The sequence below is a fragment of the Balaenoptera musculus genome, chromosome 21 (assembly GCF_009873245.2).
Source record: "Balaenoptera musculus isolate JJ_BM4_2016_0621 chromosome 21, mBalMus1.pri.v3, whole genome shotgun sequence".
In the NCBI taxonomy this organism is placed as follows: Eukaryota; Metazoa; Chordata; class Mammalia; order Artiodactyla; family Balaenopteridae; genus Balaenoptera; species Balaenoptera musculus.
Window position 1 is genome coordinate 867078 of NC_045805.1, and position 24762 is coordinate 891839.

The window sequence follows — 24762 nt, forward strand, 5'->3', positions numbered from 1 at the left end:
ATGCTCTCTCGTTAAAAAGCAGAGATTCTATATTTTAGGATGTTCTCATTCAGCTAATTTTTCAGAAATAAAAAAGCAGTAGAAATGCCATTGCTTTCATATTATCAGAAAGAATAAGAAAATCAGCTTAATTACACTTTTTGGAATCATTTACCTACCACTAATTCACAGAGGTTAACAGCATTAGTAATGAGCTACAAAGTACACTGCAGCTTAGCGCAAGTGTCTTATTTTGTCAAGACAAACAAGTTGTATATTTTAAGAAGACTTTTTTGTCTTATTTGGTAGGTCTGGAGACATTTTTGTTCCCGGGACTTACCTTCTCTTCTTCTTTAAAGAGGCCTTGAGTTTTCTTGCTTGCACAGAAATTCGAAATCACTTTGTCTTAGAAGAGTAGGAACTGTAAAACAAAATAAATGAAATATATAAACTGGAAAAAAGCTTGATCTGATGTTTTATATGCATAATTTCAGTTCTGAAACTCTTAAAAAACTGAGATGCATGGTAACAAGAGATTACTGCTGACTTAAAACAAACGGAAAAAAATTTTTTTTTGAATTTTTGAATTTTATTTTATTTATTTTTTATACAGCAGGTTCTTATTAGTTACTTATTTTATACATATTAGTGTATATATGTCAATCACAATCTCCCAATTCATGAACGGAAAAAATTCTTAATAATCATAAAAAGTCTACCCTAGCAGTGTGTTAAGCTGAACTTTATTTCATGAGTCCATCTAGAGCCTTTTTGCTTTTTTCTTCTAGTAGTAAAAGCAAGAAATTTATATGTTTATTTATCTTTGCGAAAAGTGAAATGTTTGTGAATTTATCTAAGACCTGCCACCTTTCTGTCTTGTTTAAAGCCCCTCCCACTCAGTCCCTGTTGCTAATTCCGATTACACATGATGATAATTAGATTAAGGGTAGGACAAACTTTAGGCCACACTGTATTCCCAGAGCCCACGATTATGTTTACTACTGTGTGAATTTACAAATACTTGTTTCTGGTTCTGTTGAAGGGAAAAAATGCATGTGTCCCTCGTTTTTTCATTTTACTTAGTCTTTCATTTTACTCAAGAATTTGTGGAGGAGGTGAGGATACTTCCTAGTACTTTTTTTTACCATAATCATGTCAGCCACATTCATCTATCCTAGGCTCGCTATCTCTCTGTGTAATACGTGTATATACGTATGGGTAGATCTCTCTCTCTCTATATATATATATGGCATCATTCATGTTTGTCTTATCTCTCACATGAATTCATCTGATCTTTTCACACAGTGGGTACTTGATATATGACACAGACACAATATATATGTCCTCTGTATTTTCATTTTCTATTGAGTTAGAATTAACATACACTATTATAGTAGTGTCAGGTGTACAACACAGTGATTCAGTAAAAACCCTCGTGCTCCTTCAGGCTGAGTGCTGGGTGTCTAAGAATGCCACTCGGCCACAGGGCTACTGCTGCACAGCCAATAACGGCTATAGATGAGTCCAAATGAAGGGAGATTTCTACAGAATATCAAGGGGGAGGGGGGAGTGATGAGACATCCTGAAACTGGAAATGGTTTCTTGAGCAGAGAAAAGTAATTCAACTCTGGTATGTAGTGATCTATGCCCACGGATCAGTATTCCTTTATTGAAAGAAAAAATAAAATAAAATCATCTTTTAACCAAGAAAACAGGATTCTAACATCTCATGGAATCTGTGTGGGGGCCACTGTGCACTGGAGAGCAGACGAGCAGTGAAGTAAATGCTCTGGCTCTGTAGCACAGGGGACTTCAACTACAGTCCTCTGCTCTACCAGCTGAGCTACCGAAGGGACCAGGGGACTTGGAATGGCTCCTGGAAACCCAAGGTTTTGAGGAAGTGTTCCAGGGTTCCTCGAAAGTTGGATTTGAATTTCATCTTTTAAAATGTATACTGCAGTTTCTTGCAGATATTCAAGAAGTTTATAGCTCTGCTTTGGTCTTGAACGCTAGACTCTGTGGCTCTTTCCATATGTAATTGTTGATGGGTGAGCCCCACTATAGCACCTATGTTTCAGGTTCAGGGAAGGGCCAGGCTGGGCTCGGGCCTCTGGCTCTGGCACTAGCCCTCCACGCTCTCACAGCACCTTTAGGGTTGTTACGTTTGGTGTTACTTGTCCTATTCACATTTATAAGATGCTGAAAGGGCAGGTTCTGAAACCCAATTCCTGTGGATGAAGCCCAGCTTTGCTACAAAACTGCCATGTCTGTGTAACCTTGAGTGAGACACTCGATCTCTCTGTGCCTTAATTACATCTTTAAAATGGGGAGAAAATGAAACCTCCATGCATTTATCGAGATAGAGTGAGTTAATATCCATAAACACTTAGAGTGCTAGCTAATATTTTAAAATGCTGTTTAATTCTTAATTATAATTATTATTAATATTTATACATTAAAATAGTTTTTTCCTAATCAGATGCAATCATTGTTTTTAAGAGTAGGAACAGAATCTTCACGGTAGTGGGATATTTTAAATGGATATTTCTCAAGGGATGTTTAGATTGATTGGATTCATAATGAAAACAGTCACATTCTTCTAGAACTAACTTTTCAATTAATATCAACCATCCTGAAACAACAAACTGAAGGAGGAGGGAACAACTGTTGAAAACGCTCGTGTAAAATCAGGTAAAGCAGAGAAAGTATAGTGATAATTGTCTGTCCTTAGGTTTCATCCTGTAGGGTGATTAAAATGATCATAAATCCTCAGTGTCTTTCTGTAGTGAATATATCCTCTACTCCCCACCAAGTTTCAATTTTATCTTGAAACAAAGCATAGTAAGGAAAACAATAAGATGCAGATTCTTTCTGTATAAATTGATTAGCTTGGAGGAGAGACCTTCAGGATGGCGGAGGAGTGAGACGCGGAGATCACCTTCCTCCCCACAAATACATCAGAAATACATCTACACGTGGAACTGCTCCTACAGAACACCCACTGAACGCTGGCAGAAGACGTCAGACCTCCCAAAAGGCAAGAAACTCCCCACGTACTTGGGTAGGGCAAAAGAAAAAAGAAACAACAGAGACAAAAGAATAGGGACGGGACCTGCGCCAGTGGGAGGGAGCCGTGAAGGAGGAAAGGTGTCCACACACTAGGAGCCCCTTCGCGGGCGGAGACGGCGGGTGGCGGAGGGGGGAGCTTCAGAGCCGCGGAGGAGAGCGCAGCCACAGGGGTGCGGAGGGCAAAGCAGAGAGATTCCCGCACGGAGGCTCGGCGCCGAGCAGCACTCACCAGCCCGAGAGGCTTGTCTGCTCCCCCGCCGGGGCGGGCGGGGCTGGGAGCTGAGGCTCGGGCTGCGGTCGGATCGCAGGGAGAGGACTGGGGTTGGCGGCGTGAACACAGCCTGAAGGGGTTAGTGCGCCACGGCGAGCCGGGAGGGAGTCCGGGAAAAAGTCTGCAGCTGCCGAAGAGGCAAGAGACTTTTTCTTGCCTCTTTGTTTCGCTGAGCGCAGGGAGAGGGGATTCAGAGCGCCGCCTAAACGAACTCCAGAGACTGGCGCGAGCCGCGGCCGTCAGCACGGACCCCAGAGACGGGCCTGAGACGCTAAGGCTGCTGCTGCCGCCTCCAGAAAGCCTGTGTGCGAGCACAGGTCACTCTCCACACCGCCCCTCCCGGGAGCCAGTGCAGCCCGCCACGGCCAGGCTCCCGTGATCCGGGACAACTTCCCCGGGAGAACGCACGACGCGCCTCGGGCTGCTGCAACGTCACGACGCCTCTGACGCCGCAGGCTCGCCCCGCCTCCTCCGTACCGCTCCCTCCCCCGCCTGAGTGAGCCAGAGCCCCCGAAGCAGCTGCGCCTTTAACCCCGTCCTGTCTGGGCGGGGAACAGACGCCCTCAGGCGACCTACACGCAGAGGCGGGGCCACATCCAAAGCTGAGCCCCAGGAGCTGTGCGAACAAAGAACAGAAAGGGAAACCTCTCCCAGCAGCCTCAGGAGCAGCGGATTAAAGCTCCACAGTCAACATGATGTGCCTGCATCTGTGGAATACCTGAATAGACAACGAGTCATCCCAAATTCAGGAGGTGGACTTTGGGAGCAGGATATATACATTGTTTTCCCTTTTTCTCTTTTTGTGAGTGTGTATGCTTCTGTGTGTCATTTTGTCTGTATAGCTTTGCTTTCACCATTTGCCCTAGGGTTCTGTCTTTTTTCTGATTTTTAGTATAGTTTTTAGCACTTATTATAATTGGAGGATTTGTTTGTTGGTTTGGTTGCTTTCTTCTTTCTTTCTTTTATTTTTTCTTTTAATAACTGTATTTTATTTTATTTTATTTTTCTTTCTTTCATTCATTTTTCCTCCCTTCTGAGCCGTGTGGCTGACAGGGTCTTGGTGCTCCGACCATGTGTCAGGCCTGTGCCTCTGAGGTGGGAGAGCCAAGTTCAGGACATTGGTCCACCACAGAACTCCTGGCTGCACATAATATCAAATGGCAAAAGCTCTCCCAGAGAGCTCCATCTCAACGCTAAGATGCAGCTCCACTCAACAACCAGCAAGCCCCAGTGCAGGACACCCTATGCCAAACAACTAGCAAGACAGGAACACAGCCCCATCCATTAGCACAGAGGCTGCCTAAAATCATAATAAGGTCACAGACACCCCAAAACACATCACCAGACGTGGACCTGCCCACCAGAAAGACAAGATCCAGCCTCATCCACCAGAACACAGGCACCAGTCCCCTCCACCAGGAAGCCTACACAACCCACAGAACCAACCTTACGCACTGGGGGCAGACACCAAAAACAATGGGAACTACGAACCTGCAGCCTGAAGAAAGGAGACCACAAACACAGAAAGTTAAACAAAATGAGAAGACAGAGAAATACGCAGCAGATGAAGGAGCAAGGTAAAAACCCACCAGACCAAACAAATGAAGAGGAAATAGGCAGTCTACCTGAAAAAGAATTCAGAATAATGATAGTACAGATGATCCAAAATTTTGGAAATAGAATGAAGAAAATACAAGAAACGTTTAACAAGGACTTAGAAGAACTAAAGAGCAAAAAACAAGATGAACAATACGATAAATGAAATTAAATTACAATAAATTAAATTAATTTTATTGTATTAAATTAACACAATAATCTCTTCAATAAATGAAGAGATTATAGTTGAAAACTTCCCTAATATGGGAAAGGAAATAGTCAATCAAGTCCAGGAAGCACAGAGAGGCCCATACAGGATAAATCCAAGGAGAAACATGCCAAGACACATATTAATCAAAGTATCAAAAATTAAATATGAAGAAAAAATATTAAAAGCAGCAAGGGAAAAACAACAAATAACATACAAGGGATTTCCCATAAGGTTAACAGCTGATCTTTCAGCAGAAACTGCAAGCCATAAGGGAGTGGCAGGACATATTTAAAGTGATGAATGGGAAAAACCTACAACCAAGATTACTCTACCTAGCAAGCACCTCATTCAGATTTGACAGAGAAATTAAAACCTTTAAAGACAAGCAAAAGCTAAGAGAATTCAGCACCACCAAACCAGCTTTACAACAAATGCTAAAGGAACTTCTCTAGGCAGGAAACACAAGAGAAGGAAAAGACCTACAATAACGAACCTAAAACAATTAAGAAAATGGTAATAGGAACATACATATCGATAACTACCTTAAGTGTAAATGGATTAAGTGCTCCAAACAAAAGACACAGACTGGCTGAATGGATACAAAAACAGGACCCGTATATATGCTGTCTACAAGAGACCCACTTCAGACCTAGGGACACAAACAGTCTGAAAGCGAGGGGATGGGAAAAGATATTCCATGCAAATAGACATCAAAAGAAAGCTGGAGTAGCAATTCTCATATCAGACAAAATAGACTTTAAGATAAAGAGTATTACAAGAGACAAAGAAGGACACTACATAGTGATCAAGGGATCAGTCCAAGAAAAAGATATAACAATTGTAACTATTTATGCACCCAACATAGGAACACCTCAATACACAAGGCAAGTGCTAACAGCCATAAAAGGGGAAATCGACAGTAACACAATCATAGTAGGGGACTTTAACACCCCACTTTCACCAATGGACAGATCATCCAAAATGAAAATAAATAAGGAAACACAAGCTTTAACTGAGACATTAAACAAGAGGGACTTAATAGATATTTATAGGACATTCCATTCAAAAGCAACAGAATACACTTTCTTCGCAAGTGCTCACGGAACATTCTCCAGGATACATCATATCTTGGGTCACAAATCAAGCCTTGGTAAATTTAAGAAAATTGAAATCGTATCAAGTATCTTTTCCAACAACAATGCTATGAGACTAGATATCAATTACAGGAAAAAAACTATAAAAAATTCAAACACATGGAGGCTAAACAATACACCACTAAATAACCAAGAAATCACTGAAGAAATCAAAGAGGAAATCAAAAAATACCTAGAAACAAATGACAATGAAAACACGATGACCCAAAACCTATGGGTTGCAGCAAAAGCAGTTCTAAGAGGGAAGTTTATAGCAATACAATCCTACCTCAAGAAACAAGAAACATCTCAAATAAACAAGCTAACCTTACACCTAAAGCAATTAGAGAAAGAAGAACAAAAAACCCACAAAGTTAGCAGAGGGAAAGAAATCATTAAGATCAGATCAGAAATAAATGAAAAAGAAATGAAGGAAAACAGAGCAAAGATCAATAAATCTAGAAGCTGGTTATTTGAGAAGATAAACAAAATTAATAAACCATTAGTCAGACTCATCAAGAAAAAAAGGGAGAAGACTCAAATCAATAGAATTATAAATGAAAAAGGAAAAGTAACAACTGACACTGCAGAAGTACAAAGGATCATGAGAGATTACTACAAGCAACTATATGCCAATAAAATGGACAACCTGGAAGAAATGGACAAATTCTTAGAAAAGCACAACCTTCTGAGACTGAACCAGGAAGAAACAGAAAATATAAACAGACTGATCACAAGCACTGAAATTGAGACTGTGATTAAAAATCTTCCCACAAACAAAAGCCCAGGACCAGATGGCTTCACAGGTGAATTCTATCAAACATTTTGAGAAGAGCTAATACCTATCCTTCTCAAGCTCTTCCAAAATATAGCAGAGGGAGGAACACTCCCAAACTCATTCTACAAGGTCACCATCACCCTGATACCAAAACCAGACAAAGATGTCACAAAGAAAGAAAACTACAGGCCAATATCACTGATGAACACAGATGCAAAAATCCTCAACAAAATACTAGTAAACAGAATCCAACAGCACATTAAAAGGGTCATACACCATGATCAAGTGGGATTTATCGCAGGAATGCAAGGATTCTTCAATATATGCAAATCTATCAATGTGATACACCATATTAACAAACTGAAGTAGAAAAACCATATGATCATCTCAACAGACACAGAAAAAGCTTTTGACAAAATTTAACACTCATTTATGATAAAAACCCTGCAGAAAGTAGGCATAGAGGGAACTTATCTCAACATAATAAAGGCCATATATGACAAACCCACAGCCAACATCATTCTTAATGGTGATAAACTGAAACCATTTCCTCTAAGATCAGGAACAAGACAAGGTTGCCCACTCTCACCACTATTAGTCAACATAGTTTTGGAAGTTTTAGCTACAGCAATCAGAGAGGAAAAAGAAATAAAAGGAATCCAAAACCGAAAAGAAGAAGTAAAGCTGTCACTGTTTGCGGATGACATGATACTATACATAGAGAATCCTAAAGATGCTACCAGAAAACTACTAGAGCTTATCAATGATTTTGGTAAAGTAGCAGGATACAAAATTAATGCACAGAAATCTCTTGCATTCCTATACACTAATGATGAAAAATCTGAAAGAGAAATTAAGGAAACACTCCCATTTACCATTGCAACAAAAAGAACTAAATACCTAGGAATAAACCTACCTAAGGAGACAAAACACCTGTATGCAGAAAACTATAAGACACTGATGAAAGAAATTAAAGATGATACAAACAGATGGAGAGATATACCATGTTCTTGGATTGGAAGAATCTACATTGTGAAAATGACTATACTACACAAAGCAATCTATAGATTCAATGCAATCCCTATTAAACTACCAATGGCATTTTTCACAGAACTAGAACAAAAAATTTCACAATTTGTATGGAAACACAAAAGACCCTGAATAGCCAAAACAATGCTGACAAAGAAAAACGGACCTGGAGGAATCAGGCTCCCGGACTTCAGACTATACTACAAAGCTACAGCAATCAATACAGTATGGTACTGGCACAAAAACAGAAATATAGATCAATGGAACAGGATAGAAAGCCCAGAAATAAACCCACACACATATGGTGACTGTATTTTTGATAAAGGAGGCAAGAATATACAATGGAGAAAAAACACCCTCTTCAATAAGTGGTGCTGGGAAAACTGGACAGCTATATGTAAAAGAATGAAATTAGGACACTCCCTAACACCATACACAAAAATAAACTCAACATTGATTAAAGACCTAAATGTAAGGCCAGACACTATAAAACTCTTAGAGAAAAACATAGGCAGAACACTCTATGACATAAATCACAGCAAGATCCTTTTTGACCCACCTCCTAGAGAAATGGAAATAAAAACAAAAATAAACAAATGGGACCTAATGAGACCTAAAAGCTTTTGCCCAGCAAAGGAAAACATAAACAAGCTGAAAATACAGCCCTCAGAATGGGAGAAAATATTTGCAAATGAAGCAACTGACAGAGGATTAATCTCCAAAATTTACAAACAGCTCATGCAGCTCAATATCAAATAAACAAACAACCCAATCCAAAAACGGGCAGAAGACCTAAATAGATATTTCTCTAAAGAAGATATACAGATTGCCAACAAACACATGAAAGGATGCTCAACATCACTAATCATTAGAGAAATGCAAATCAAAACTACAATGAGGTATCACCTCACACCAGTCAGAATGGCCATCATTAAAAAATCTACAAACAAAAATGCTGGAGAGGGTGTGGAGAAAAGGGAACCCTCTTGCACTGTTGGTGGGAATGTAAATTGATACAGCCTCTATGGAGAACGGTATGGAGGTTCCTTAAAAAACTAAAAATAGAACTACCATATGACCCAGCAATCCCACTACTGGGCATATACCCTGAGAAAACCATCATTCAAAAAGAGTCAAGTAACACAATGTTCATTGCAGCTCTATTTACAATAGCCAGGTCATGGAAGCAACCTAAGTGTCCACTGACAGATGAATGGATAAAGAAGATGTGGCACATATACACAATGAAATATTACTCAGCTATAAAAAGAAACGAAATTGAGTTATTTGTAGTGAGGTGGAGGGACCTAGAGTCTGCCATACAGAGTGAAGTTAAGTCAGAAAGAGAAAAACAAATACCATATGCTAACGCATATATATGGAATCTCAAAAAAAAAATGGTTTGAAAAACTTAAGGGCAGGACAGGAATAAAGACGCAGACGTAGAGTATGGACTTGAGGACACAGGGAGGGGGAAGGGTAAGCTGGGACGAAGTGAGTGAGTAGCATGGACATATATACACTACCAAATGTAAAATAGATAGCTAGTAGGAAGCAGCCGTATAGCACAGGGAGATCAGCTCGGTGCTTTGTGTCCACCTAGAGGGGTGGGATAGGGAGGGGGTGAGGGAGATGCAAGAGGGAGACGATATGGGGATACATATATACATATTGCTGATTCACTTTGTTATACAGCAGAAACTAACACAACGTTGTAGAGCAATTACACTCCAATAAAGATGTTAAGAAAAATTGATTAGCTTAACACCATAGGAAAAAAAATGTACACCAACAAGATTTAAATATGCCAATGAAAATAGAGAAATAACATCATTCAAGGAAAGTTACTGCCTCACTCTCGAGGCGGCAGGTGACTCCTGCAGAAAAATTATTAAACCCAGTTCTGCTGATACCAGGCAATTACCTACTTTGAAAATACAAGTGGTATAAATGTTTGGTAATATAGTCTGGAGAAGAATCTAAAGCTGTATTTTAAAGTTTGGAGATGAAGATGATTTGAATTATTTACAATTCAACAGAATCAGAGTATAGATAGATAGAACCCTATTATCCTTAATTTTGTTTTTTATAGCCTAGTATTACACATAAATATTAGAAAGATTCTTTATGAAAATACATAACATTCAAGAGGAGGAGACATTTTAGGAGATGAGGGTGGTTTTTAACACAAAAGAAATAAGCTGAGAACAATACAGTCAGGTCTGTGGACTGTCAAAACCATTTCAAAAAGCAAATTGAGCTTGTTACAGAGAATCTCAGCAAGAAAAATTAGTTCAATAAACTTATGGCTGAGAAATATCTAAGTAATTTTGTTCTAATCAGCAAAATTAATAGCATGTTTTTGGTGTCTCACTTGCCATTTTAATATTAGAAACATATGAAAAAAGCAAGAGTGGTGGCTTCTATACATAGTACTTTGAAAATTCATTCAAGTGGTCTTTGCGTTATGGGAAGATAAAACTAGCTAACTGCAACAGCTTCTTAGTTATATGTATGTTGCTTTGTTCAGCTAATATGATTGGGTATGTATTAGGTGTCAGGCACTGTTTTAGGTTTTACGGATGAATGTGAGCAAAGGCAGAATCAGCCTTCGTCCTCATGTAGCTGGGGCAGATATTAAACAAATTATCGCACAAACATAGCTGTATACATAGCACAATGGTAAGTACTGCAAGACCACACAGCAGAAAGACCTGAGAGGCCTAGAAAAGGCCCTTTGAGGAAGATGGTAGGATTTCCCCGGGCCAACGGAGGAGGCGTGAGAAGTGGGAGCGGAGAATCTTGCAGACTGAGGGAATAGCTTATCCAGAGGCCCTATGATAGAAGGGAGAATGGTGAGCTTGAAGACCTGAGCGACACCAGTTTTGGGAGCTCAGGGCCCTGGGCATGGGCTCTGGTGGTGCAGAGGAGGTTGAGTGGTCAAGAAGGGGCCAGCCTTGACAGTGCATGGTGGGGTGCATTAAGGATTTTAATTGTTATTCCGAGGCCAATGGAAAGCTTCAAAGGGATTCAAGCAGGAGACACGTGGTCACGTTTGCGTGTTGAATACTGTGACCACAGCTTGGAGACTCACTGGGAACTATGTCAACAGCCACAGCAGAAGCAAGAGAAGAGTCACAATGAGAGACACCCATGCGGCTGAAGAACAGTCAAAGGACTTGGGTGAGATTTAGGAGGTAAGATAACGGTACTAGTCAGCAGAAAATGTCATACTCATGTTCAATACACAGAATGTTTCAGAGCTCTGCAAATTCTACTGCTTGTGAGTTCCAGAATTCATGTTCTCATAAATTCTAAAGTTTCACAGATTCAAGTTTGCTGCCTGTCCTGAGGGCCTTTTAGTATTAAAATGGCAAGCGAGACCAAAATACGCTATTGATTTTGCTGATCAAAATAACATGACTTACATACTTCTCAGTCACGACTTCATTAAACTAATTTATTAATCTTGCTGTTATTTTTGATAACAAGCTCTTTCTGCTCATTGAGTTGCTGTTACCACACTTTCAATTTTATGTAAAGCAGCAATAATGCAATTTAAACTTTGGAACTCGACGTGCAAAATGAAACAATTTAAATAACAAACTTTGAGTTATTTCTGATAGAAACAAATCTTCAGGTCTTGCGATAGTTGAGACTTCGGAAAATGTCATTGTAGGCTGTCTCATGATGTCACAAGATGTATTTGAAAGGTGTTTTCTGCCAAACGATGACGTTAAAATTCTAACTGTGTGGGGAGCCTGTGAAACAACTTCCTCCAACCTGAATATTTACCCAATAGTAAGGATGTGAGCAGTTGAATATTATGAATGATCCAACTAAATTTCAATATTCTATGGCTCATCTTTGCAATGCTCTTAGTTTATTTGAATTTAAAAAGTTAAAAATATCCAAGTCCAATATATTTTCTTTTTACATCTCTCCTTTTCATATCAATATAAGGATAATAGGGACTTCCCTGGTGGTGCAGTGGTTAAGAATCCACCAGCCCATGCGGGGGACACGGGTTTGAGCCCTGGTCCGGGAAGATCCCACATGCCGCAGGGCAACGAAGCCCGTGCGCCGCAACTACTGGGCCTGCACTCTAGAGCCCACAAGCCACAACTACTGAGCCCACGTGCCACAACTACTGAAGCCCGCACGCCTAGAGCCCGTGCTCCGCAGCACGAGAAGCCACCGCAATGAGAAGCCCATGCACAGCAACGAAGACCCAACACAGCCAAAAATAAATAAATAAAATAAATGAATTGATTTTAAAAATAAATAAATAAAAAATCAGGATAATGTGAAGACTGTTTAAATGTTTCATAGGCTTCTCACAGTTTTAGTAATAAAAATGACAGTTCATTTTATAAATTAGTTACCTCAAGATTTAGCTGCCTTAAATCCTTTTTGAAAGAAGGCAGATATCAATAAATACTACCTGCATAAATATATCACGAGCGGGGCTTCCCTGGTGGCGCAGTGGTTGAGAATCTGCCTGCCAATGCGGGGGACACAGGTTCGAGCCCTGGTCTGGGAAGATCCCACATGCCGCGGAGCAACTGGGCCCGTGAGCCACAACTACTGAGCCTGCGCGTCTGAAGCCTGTGCTCCGCAACAAGAGAGGCTGCGACGGTGAGAGGCCCGCGCACCGCGATGAAGAGTGGCCCCCGCTTGCCGCAACTAGAGGAAGCCCTCGCACAGAAACGAAGACCCAACACAGCCATAAATAAATTAATTAATTAATTAATTAAAAAATATATATATATATCACGAGCAAACCACCATCAAGATCCACCTAACTTCCCCAACAGGTAGTAAACATTCTATACTTTTGTAATTTACTTAAAGTGCTACAGCGTCGTAGTTTTACTCTCCTCCCCTCTACCCGCACTGTTCCACTCCTGATGGATGGATGTATTTAGTACAGACTTTATAAGAAATCCACTTTCTTGTAAGCAAAACAAATACAAAATACAATACCCGCTTTATTTATTTTCTTATTTTTGTAGAGAAGTGTTTCAGCTTTTTGAAGGAAAAATATTACCCTTAGAACCCTTACTCTGAGTTTTCTTTCTGACCAATAGTTAATCTTTTGAAGGCTGAAGGCTGCTCTCCCCCCACCATCCACAGTTTACCTTCAATATTTTTTCTTCGTTAGCAACAACACATTTAAAAAATGAAATGTATAATCGCGAGTGCATTATCGTAATGTGCTCTTACAGGGGAATAAAATAACTTGACAGTACAAGAGCAGTAAAGAATTGGTCCCCTCTACACAAAGTGCCTAAAATTTAGACTCATGTAGCTCCATGACCTCTACAGGGTCGGTAATGCTTCTAAATTATTTTATCATCGATGCATCATAGGCACGAGAGTATGACAACCAAGGCATGACAATTACAGTGGATTTTGGTAGACATGATATCTTATACTGCTACAAATTTTATATAAATGAGAAAAACATTTCCTTGATCTTTCAAAATAAGCTTCCTTTGTGGCATATTGTCCACAAAATACTCCCCTGTCAGGAAATGTCTAGAACAAACACACAAACCCACGAACAGCCTTTTCACCAGGTTTGAGGGAGAGCCCACCGAGATAGAATTTTCCACACGCAGGCAGCCAATGATCGGTCACACACACAAAGTCAGGGGTGCCTTAAGCTAGAAAAGGCCAGTCAGAAACTCCTCACTGTGACATAACCTATGTTCAAAATTTGTCTGATAATCAGGGTAGGTCTATATCTTTTTTGACAAAAAACCCAAATGTGTCTGTGTCCAGGAGGGAAAGAGAAACCTATTATAACTCTACCTGAGACAAACTCAAAAGCCATTGAGTCCCTATTTCCCCTCTACACGTATTCTCAGATTCATCAGGCTTTAACAAATATTAGAGGTCTAAAAATAAATAGTAGCAACCCCAAACCCCAAGTTTTTTAAATAACCAAGCTGGCCAGTATCTTCAAATGCCTTCATGATGTGTGGACTGGATCTGTTATTGGTAAGTGGAAAGGAGGGGAAAAAAGTTTAAAAGAGGACTGTTTTCATACATAAATGAAAGTCGAGAAGAACTTTTGGGCCGTACTTTCAGAGCCACTTCAAAGCGGCAAATAAGCGAAAACAAATAAACCAGCCCCTCATTTTGACCTAGATTACTGTTTAAACAAAGGTAGGTGCTCTTAATTTACATGAAAAGCAATTGGACCTGCCGCTGACAGCACTATGAAAAACGCATCTGCTCAGGACAAGCTTTTACATTTGAGAAGAAAAAGAGCTGGAAGAGGTTTTTATATTTGAAAAAAAAAAAAAAACAGCTGGACGAGGTCCCCCGACCCCCCACCAAACCTTACCCACTATCCACTTCGGGCCAGAAATGTTATTAAAAGTTTTAAACTGGTTGAGACAAGAGTTATTATTGTTATACATGTTTAAAGGGTGTTTAAAATTATTTTCTGATTCAGACTTCGAGCCCAAATTTTGACATTTTATGATGATGTTTGATATTTAAGAAATGGCTAGAAAGTGATATAATTTTTTTCCTTCTCTGGAATGCTTTGTGAACAAGCTAGACTTTGAAATACAAAGGTAAAAATGAATTGAGAAAACCGTAGCAGGAATAATATTCATATTTACATTTTTTCATATAATTAAAATACGAATTCGTTAGCCTAAACATATTTTTAGAGTATGTTTATTTTTCTGTAGAGTCAAGATTTTATCAATTCAGTAAATGGCTCTTTCCTTTTTTCTTTCTTTTCTTTTGGAACTTTTTTTTTTTTTTCCGGTGAGAAAGATGGTACATGTTCTTTTCAAGAAGTAAACATTTAAAGGAGAAAGTAAGAGACTGACTACTCTTGACATTTTGAAATTACATTTTCCCACTTACATTTATTTATTCAGCAAATATTCATTGTTCAACTGTTGTCTAGTTGAATATTCCTAGGCGATAAGGGACTCAGTGTTTAACAAGGCAAGCTCCACTCTTGCCCTCACAGGGTAAGAAGTCTGGAAGACCATCATACCAATGGATAAATGCGTTATAATTACAAATTTGACAAATCTTTTAAAAATATTTTTAATTTTTTTTTAAATTGAAGTATAGTTGATCTACAATGTTGTATTCGTTTCTGGTGTACGGCAAAGTGATTCAGTTATATATATACATATGTATATGAATATATGTATTCTTTTTCATATTCTTTTCCATTATAGTTTATTACCAGATATTGAGTATAGTTCCCTGTGCTATACAGTAGGACCTTGTTGTTTATCTATTTTATATATAGTAGTTTGTACCTGCTAATCCTACACTCCTAATTTATCCCTCCCCCAGCCCCCCCTCTCCCTTTTGGGAACCATACATTTGTTTCCTATGTCTGTGAGTCTGTTTCTGCTTTTGAAAAGTTCTTTTAGTGAAAAAGAAAATGATGGTGTATGGAAGAATACAACAGAGGGTCAATTCCAGTCTTGGGCGTATGTTACAGCTTTCCTGTGGGAGTTTGAGTGGGACATGACAAATAAGTAGAAGTATTAGGTGGAGTGGGAAAGAGAAGAGGAAGAAGGAAGAGGAAAGGATGTGCCAAGGCTCGGGGAGGGAGGCTGCTGGTTGGTCGACACACGGCAGGACTGACTGCAAGGAGGACATGGTGCCAGGAGGGGCTGCAGAGGAGGGCAGCAGCTTGATCTCACCGAGCCTGAAGCCCACTGTGAAACTCGTTTGTGTCTGTTATCCCCGAAGTGATGGAAAACCACTAGAGGATTTTTAAGTTGGGAAGTGACATGATTCAATTCAAATAGTCACTTTGAATGATTGCTTTTAAAACACAGTAAGTATATTTAAGATATTCCCAAAGCTTCACGAGTCATGAGTTTCATGGTCAGGGGAAGCGATGGATACTTCTAAAATGGAGCTGGCCAGAGATTCTTGGCTCCGTGCAATGATAAAAACAGAGCAATCTGTTGGCTTCTTTCAGGCCTCTGAGTCTCATGCAACAAAGCAGAAAAACCCAACTAAATCTTTTTTCTACCATAACATTTCTGAGAGAAATGAGGTCAAGACTACAGGTCAATTTTGGTCTGGAGGTAAAATGTCTAGTCTGTTTAAAGTCTTACTTTGTTTTTATCCTTTCATACCAGGACTGGTACATACAAGCAAGACCATTCAGTGAAAAATATTGTGCAAAGTAATCTGGGTAGTTGACTTGGGGATGCTGGTAATAAAACTGAGGGACGTTCAGACATTATGTGTGCAGGGAGGGTGGAAATGTCCACATGAGGGACTGTAGTTAGTCCACAACACCTCAGCTCACCCCTCAGGCAGGACGCTGGAGAAGCAGAGGACCAGGGGGCGCTTCGCCAGAGCCACTGGAACCAGCCCAAGTGACAGTGGCAGGAGCCGGCTTATATGACTCAGGGGATTTGCAGTTTTTACTTCAGTTCCACACAAATCTGAAGAGAGGGAGGGCAGATCTCCAAACTGGGAGGACCAGTTGCTCCCAGTGTGCTGGGCAGCCGAGAAACACCAAATACCCACTGAAGGGATTAGATGTTGAGAGTAGCAAAGGGAAACAGTACTGTCATTAACCAGGTAATTAACCAGGTAATCAGCTGAGGCAAGAGGGCAACTAAATCCGACTCAGGCGTTTCCGCAAGTTTGTTTCACCTGTACGTCCATGAGATACAACTTTCACATGGTTTGCTTTTCTTTATCCTGGGAAGTTATAGATGTTGTACCAGGGTCTGGACACTGCCACTTACGCTCTGGACGATCCTGGGAAACTTTCTTAGTCTTTTACCGTGAACATAAGAAGAAAATCCTGCACAGGATTGTTCTAGAATTAAATGAGATGATGTACAATGTCTGACGCAAAGTGATTGTTCAGCAAATATTAGCTCTTATTATATTTCAAAATCTGTGGTAAAATGCAATTTCTCTGGTTTTTTTTGGTTTATACATCTATGTAATAGGAAGCACCCAACTGTTAAATGGCTCTTATTTGTAAAGCATGCAAAGAGTCTTAGAGGGAACACCACTTTATCAATGTGAAGGATTCTGAAAAATGCAATGGAAGATTTCATCTAAGCTAGATAAATATTATTATCCTCATTATATAAAGGTCAGAGTGATGCAGGGAACTAAAGTAACTTGTCAAAGAATGTCAGCGTTTTGAGATTACAATTCTGTCTTTCCTAGCTCCTGCGAATGCTGTTAGACAAAGGCTCTCTGAAGCAAAAAATCCTCCATTTAAATCATTTCAAACATTTCATTTCAAATGATGACAGCTCAGCCACTGCTTTTTTTGTTGTTGTTTTTCTCCATTCAGCTCACATCTCCGAATTAAGCAAATAGTTAAGGAAAAAGAAAATACAAGTTTGTGCCATTATGGCATTGGCTAATCAGGGAGGATGGCTGCAGAGAATGAAAGATTCAGGATTCTCCTTGCAGAAACTTACAAGATGACCAGGAGAAAGTTAGCAATTCAATCTCAATTAATTAACATTGAAAACCAAAAGACTCATTCATTACCAGCATAGAAATAAGCAGTAATTTATCTGGGGGTACAAACCAAATAACTGCTCATTCAGAATTAGCTGTTCCCTAACTCCAAACCTTCACAACATCATTTCCAGCTCTAGGCAAATACGCAATGTATTTTCCTGCCTCACCATAAGCTTCTCGTGGTTTGCATTATCATTTGATATAATATAATATCATGTCACTTCCCAACTTAAAAGCTCCTTACCTTGCTCAAAAGCTTTAAGATCTCTATTCTCTTTATTCTTCCTCTGAAGACATCACAAATAAATCATAAAGTGTGCCCTTAGCTTGTAAAAGAGCAAGAGAAAATCGTCTTAGTCAATCTCTCTGAACATGTTTCATGGGCTCATGACAAGTTCCAGTTGGGATACTGATGTAAGTTTGTCATGCAAATTGATGCTGTGACAATTTATAGGATTCTATCCCTCCTATCATATGGGCCTCATGTAAAGCATGCAATAACTAGAAGAAAAACCTGTTTAAAAAGCCTGCATCATTATTTTAACCCATGGGACTACATTTCTTAGGTTCGTATCCAAATAAGTTGTGTGTGTGTGTGTGTGTGTGTGTATCTGGATATCATAACGTTGACACAATTAAACTTATTAATAAAGAGTTTATAGTGAAGAAATGCTCCTCAAAAATCATATTCATCTTTCAAAGCAGAACAGGCTAAGTATTGCATATAAGAATAAACAGTGCAATCTCTTTCACTATTACACTAATCTTAATGACTATGTGAAACTCAATCCAGGAAGAAGTCCATTTCATTATACACACCAGCATAATCTTCACTAGGTGTGGTAGAAGATCAAAGACAAACGAACAAACAAACCTCTCCATCAACCTACGTCCCTAAACCACAAAACTTCTTGCTTTCCTCATACCTGTATTCTGGGGGGCAGGGTGAAGCAGAGCTTCATCGGGGGGTTGGGGGAGCGGCCATGGCCGGGCGGTCAGGAGACTGGATGAGGGTGGCAGCCGTAGGGAACACGGGCAAGGGCGCTAGAGCCAGGGAAGCAGGCCTGGCCTTGAGAGGCTAAAGGCAGCTAAGTCCGCAGCCCACCCTGCGGCCTCCAAGATCCGGAGACGGCCTAAGTTTGTGTATCACCTTGTCCTTGTTTGGAATATGTATTCATCACAAGGCAAACAATGAGGGGTGATGTGGAGGATTTTATGACTTTTGGAAAATGAATCCTTGATCAAATCTAGGGAAAAAAATGTAATGGCCCAAATCACAAATGCTATGTTTTATGTTTTAAATTGTTTTGTATTGTCAGTTAATTCATATGACAATATTAAAAATGATTGTCACTTTATTATTTTGTATGTAAAACTAATCAACACTGGAAAAAATCTAAATAGTATACTAATAACAAATTTCAAGAAATTACAAAGAGAACACAACTGATTTGTATATACTAATGGCCTATGTTCATTGGCAAAGAAGTAATTTTTAGTTCATGATGTGATTATTTAACGATATTATGGGTATATTTTGAACCCAAGCACATATTTTTAATACTCTGTTACGCAAATACATTTTGCCTGTGGAGAACGTTACAGACATTAGTTTGGCCGATGGATGTCATTACATTTTCTAGTTACAACTCAGTCCTGTAATTACTCTGCACTCAGAGGTCCCGCTGAAGCCCAGGGTTTTCTCAAAGAACTTTATGGGGGGCATCAGTGAGGAAGAGGACAAAACAGTTGTGAAACCTGCTTTTACAAACATGGTGTTAGCTAAAAAATCTAACACCCAAAACAGGTCATGCTAATAAGGAAGTGAAAGCAAACTGTATTCCTACTTGAGAATTTAGAATTAAGTATATTTTCATAAATAGGGTAAGAAGTTTCACTGTTTGGAAAACTTCTGTGGATCAGACAACCTCAAGTGCCTTGATTATAATACCAAAGACTTGAGAAATTCAAGGTTATGAAGAAACAAAAATAGAAAAATGGATATAATACTATTTTGCTTTATCGAGCACATTTCTGCACAGTGTTTATTTACCTCAGTCATCTGTATAATGCTGCTTTGAAGGATAAATGTCTCTGAAACAGGAAAAGGAACCACTCCCCACATTAAATTAAGGCATTAGAGTCAGATCTTTAATCACTCAGGTATTTTAAGTGGCTGAAAATATCAGGTTCCCAAAATAATCAATAAAGATTATGAATCGGTTCATTGATACAAGCCTAAAAAGTCCCAAGATTTTTAAAGAACAAACTCTATGTTTCTAAGATAATGAAGTTTATCTCTAATACACTGGAGACAAAGTGTGATTAAAATGGTCACCTTAAACTTGGAAGATTATGAATTTAAAGAAATGTAAAACAATGAAATTTCTGGGGTTTCTGAACACCTGCACAAGAAATGACTGTGTCTGGTGATAGCTGCCGTTTTATGAAATCTAGTAGGAAGTCCAAATGGAGAAAAACAAAGATGTTCAGGACGCTAATTTTCAGCGTGTCTTTTCTCTTTTCCCCTGCTATGAACATTCTAACAAGAGGGAAGGGGATTTACGGACTGCAAGGCCACCTGGCTGCCATTATGTAGGGCTGAGGCCTCAGACACTGTAACAGCTAAATGGCCCTTGCAGGAGGGTGCGGGCAGTCGAGGTGGTCCCAGAGGAGGCCTGGGCTGACACAGAAGCACCCCAGACAGCACCTGGCACAAGCTAACACTGTAAAGGCGTCTCTGGACACTGGTTGCTGTGAAAAAGTAGAGAGAAGCAGTAGAGTGCAGTTTAATTCCCCTTAAATTCCCTTTGAAAAATGGGGTACGTCTTGTGTCCCTTAATTTAAAATCCTACATCTCATTTTGAACATTTGTAAGAATATGTATTTCCACTCATACTGGACTTTGCTTTTATAGCAAATACAGCCAGGATTGGTGTAATTGGCTTAATGAACTTTACCATTAATTATATATTCTGTTAATCTCTCTGCATGTCAGTTGGAAAGGTTGACCCCTTCGAGATAGGTCTTTGGTCCCAGGGTCTGCTCTCAGGAGCTCAGAGATTTCTGCTAGGACTGCCACCCCAGTGCACCTCATTAGGACTGGCTGCCTGGGGTTCTGCGAGGCTGAATACTTCCCTGGTGCCCCATCCGTCCTGCTGCAACGTATTTGTTTTGTTTCTCATCTCAAGATCAGCTTGCCTGTGCCTTCCAACGTGACAATTAACTAATTTCATCCGTCTAATTTACCCTCGTGCTGCTGTGAGCGGACTCTAGGAGGGGCCCTGGGGTCACCTCTAGGTCCTTTCTTCCCCTGCTGGCATCCTCTGTTCCTCATGAAATCTCAGTCTTCATCATAGATTGCTGGAGAAAATGCGCTCCCCTCTATTTCTGAAATGGCAAGTGAAGTCTATGTTCGGAGCCAGCTTAGACGGACGGCTGGTAGCTGTCCCCGTGGCCCTGGTGAGGATGGTGAAGTGTGCTCTAGGCTTTGTGGCGAAGGGTTTTATGATTGATTAGTGATGTCTTCCCCGGGTCAAAAATGGCCCCATATTTGCTGACTTTGCCTCTATTTCATAGAGCAGGAGGTTAATACCTAATAGTAGGTAGCTGCCTAGAGTGTCTGCATATCAGCTCACAATTTTACTACTTTTAGGGTAACCAAAATTGTCAAAATTACATATAGAATACTCACAGAGAAAGGTTATGTCTTTCATTAAAATGAAAATGTAACTTTGGGCAAAATTTGACTTTGCCTGGTCAAATTCAGAGTGCTCAGTTAATTGTATCCATGGCATTCTTAGATGCTGATTCAACAGATTCTCCCCGAGCCATAGCTTTTCTTCCCAGAGGCATTTCCCTCAGTTCTAGACTGGTCCCTACAAGTCCTTGAGCTGCTGACTTTAGTATCAGAGGAGAAAGAGAGGCACAGAGTAAAGTGGGAACAAGGGACATGAGTAGGAAAAGAAAAATATGCTGGAACAGGAAAAGTGGTCAGTGAACCCAAAGTAATGAAACTAATATTCTTCTACAAGTGGAAGGTCCTTTCCAATGGCAGCTGCAATTCACACTGAACCAGGGTAATGGGGCTGAGAAAACACGGGCCCCCCGAGAGAACTAGTTTGGAGGAGGGCACTTATATGCTTGTATAATATAAGCTCTAGCGTATCTACTAGGGAGAAAAATCAGTGTTATTATCGCAGTCATAAATTGGATCCTTCCATGTAACTTTAAAAAGAAATGAAAAATTGCAAATTGTATATCTGATAAGGGGTTAATATCCAAAATACATAATCAACTCATACAACTCAATGGCAAAAAAAAAAATCGGATTTAAAAATGAGCAGATGATCTGAATAGCCATTTTTCCAAAGAAGACATATAGATCATGGCCAATAGATGACGTGAAAATGCTCAACGTCACTCATCATCAGCGAAATACACGTCAAAACCACAATGAGATAGCACCTCACACTTGTCAGAATTGCTACCATAAAAAAGACAAGAGATAACGAGGGTTGATGAGGATATGGAGAAAAGGGAAGCCCTGTGCCCTGTTGCTGGGAATGTAAATTGGTGCAGCCACTATGGAAACCAGTATGGAGGTCCCTCAAAAAATTAAAAATAGAACTACCATATGATCCGGCAATTCCACTTCTGGGTGTTTATGTGAAGAAAATGAAACGCTAACTCAAAAAAATATATGCACCCTAATGTTCATTGCAGCATTGTTTACAATAGCAAAGATGTGGAAACAACCTAAGTACCCACTGATGGATGAATGGGCTGATTTAGGCAGGGAGTATTATAGAGCATTTGGTGTGAATGCTTGAACAAGGATGCTCTCTCTTTCTTGTTGGATGTAAGCAAAGAAGCACACGCCCCAGGAACAGCTGTAGCCCTTTTGGACCTCTAGAGGAGGAAGGGTTAGGGTGAGGCCAACCCCACAGGTGGCAGAATAGAGAGATAAAAAGAATTCAGACCTTTGATCATATGGTTGGGCTGCTGGATCAAGACTCTCCTGAACATAACGTTACCTCTGGCCTTTATGAATATGTAAGCATATAAATTTCCTTTGTTATGTAAGCACTACGAGGTAGGATTTCTGTTACTTGAAACAGAAAAAATTTGGGACATGGGCAAACACCCACCCCTGTCCCAACTGGTGTTCCCTTGCAGTGAAGAGAACCATTCCCAAAGCTGTCATGGTATCAACTCATCCATCTTGCTCACAGGGATATGTCCAATGTCTACCAAAGTAAGTGGCACATGATAGACATTCAATAAAGTTTTCCTAATGAAAAAAAAAAAGATGCTGTGTATTTATACAACGGAATACTACTCAGTCACAAAAAAGAGTGAAATCGTGCCATTTGTAACAACATGGATGGACCTTGAAGGCATTATGCTAAATGAAATAAGTTAGACAGAGAAAGGCAAATGCCATATGATCTCATTTACTGTAGAATCTAAAAAAACAAAAATCCCAAACTCTTAGATACAGAGAACAGATTGGTGGTTTGCCAGAGGCGGGAGGTGGGCAGGTGGGTACAATGGGTGAAGGAGCCAAAAGATGATACAAACTTCCAGTTATAAAATACATGTGTCATGGGGATATAATGTATAGCTCTGTGACTAAAGTTAATAATACTATGTTGCACATTTGAAAGTTGCTAAGAGAGTAGATCTTAAAAGTCTCATCACAAGGACAAAAATTTGTAACCATATGTGGTGATGAATGTTAACTAGATTTATTGTGGTGATCATTTCACAATACATACAAATATCGAATCATGATGTCATACACCTGAAATTAACATAATGCTCTATGTCAACTATACCTCAATAAAAAAAGAAATAAAAACTAAACAAACCCCAAAGCTTCATTTTCATAACAGCAATAATCTGGTATAAGACAAAGTACTGGAGACTGAGATAGAGTCTTTGGATGCAGTTTAAAAATCAAACATATCCATCTGTCTCTTTGCATGTCCACCATTCATTCATTCAAAAAAAAAAAATAAGTGGAGAGCTTTGATATAATGAACCAGTAAATGGGAGGGTTATTTGAGAGGCTGGAATGCCTAAAATATAATGAAGGTGCAAGGGGAAACTGCTCTGATGAATTACTGGCTCTAAAAGAAGAAATTGTGCATGCTTATGGGAAACTCTGTGAAAGTGAAACATAAATATAAAACAGACTATCTGGATCTTTCATAAAAAATTTCTAAAGTGGTCCTGTGTCTCCTCACAGCTATTCTCAGTTTCCCCTAATCTAACGCAGCTCCGCCATATTTTATCATCCTGGTAAGAGTATTCCCCAGACTGTGGGGAGAGAACCACAGTTGTAGATGCTTTGACATTCTAACCTTGACCTGAAGTGAGTAAGAACTTCTTACCAGGAGGTAAGAAATTACTAAAAACTTAAAAATGATCCAAAAAGTGTTATCCAGCACATAATACTGTGCATGAAATATGGGTTGATTTCCTTTTTATTTTTCTTAGATTTTAGTAAAGTTTTTAGCTTCCAGGATGCCTGAGGCCATGTGTCTGACGTCCATGGCAAATCAGACAATTCCACCATTCTTTCCATCCATTCCTTTGGTACAGGATATGTGGGCTTCTGGTCATGCATTCTTTATAACTATATTGCCCTTTGCTGAAATATGAGCTAATTTCTGAAGGATAAGAAAAAAATTAATCATTGAGTGGTTAGTGAGGATTTGTGTAGAGAAGTAAAAATTAATTATTGAGTGGTTAGTGAGGATTTGTGTAGAGAAGTTCAGGAGAGGAAAAGTGCTAAAACAGGAGATGGTGTCTCAGAGCAAGGGACTGAAAGAGGCCAGGGTGACTGTTCTGATCATCTAATGCTGCACAGCAAATCACCCCGTTAAGTGAATGGCATAAAACAACCACTGGTTCTGCTCACAGATTCTAAGGGTCAAGAATTTGGACAGGACACAGTGGGGATGGCTGGTCTCTGCTCCAGGATCTCTGGGGACTTAACTGGTAGACCTAAAGGCTGGAGACTGGAATAATCTGAAGGCTGGTCATTCATATGCTGTTGGCTGAGGGTCTCAGTTGCTCTTTATCTCGGCCTCTCCATGAGGTCTCTTTGAATGGGCTAGGTTTGGACTTCCTCACAACTTAGTGGTTCATTTCCCAAAGGAGGAATCCCCAAAAGAGAAGCCAG

At 39.8% G+C, this 24762-nt stretch overlaps 1 long non-coding RNA gene across 1 annotated transcript in view; it reads right to left on the minus strand.

The window, feature by feature from the left end:
- Window positions 1–339: 339 nt before the first annotated feature.
- Window positions 340–24762, minus strand: part of LOC118887751 — a 281041-nt gene continuing 256618 nt past the window's right edge. The window contains exon 3 of the long non-coding RNA XR_005018145.1: window positions 340–400. This is a non-coding gene — a long non-coding RNA (uncharacterized LOC118887751). The remainder of the gene's footprint in view (window positions 401–24762) is intronic.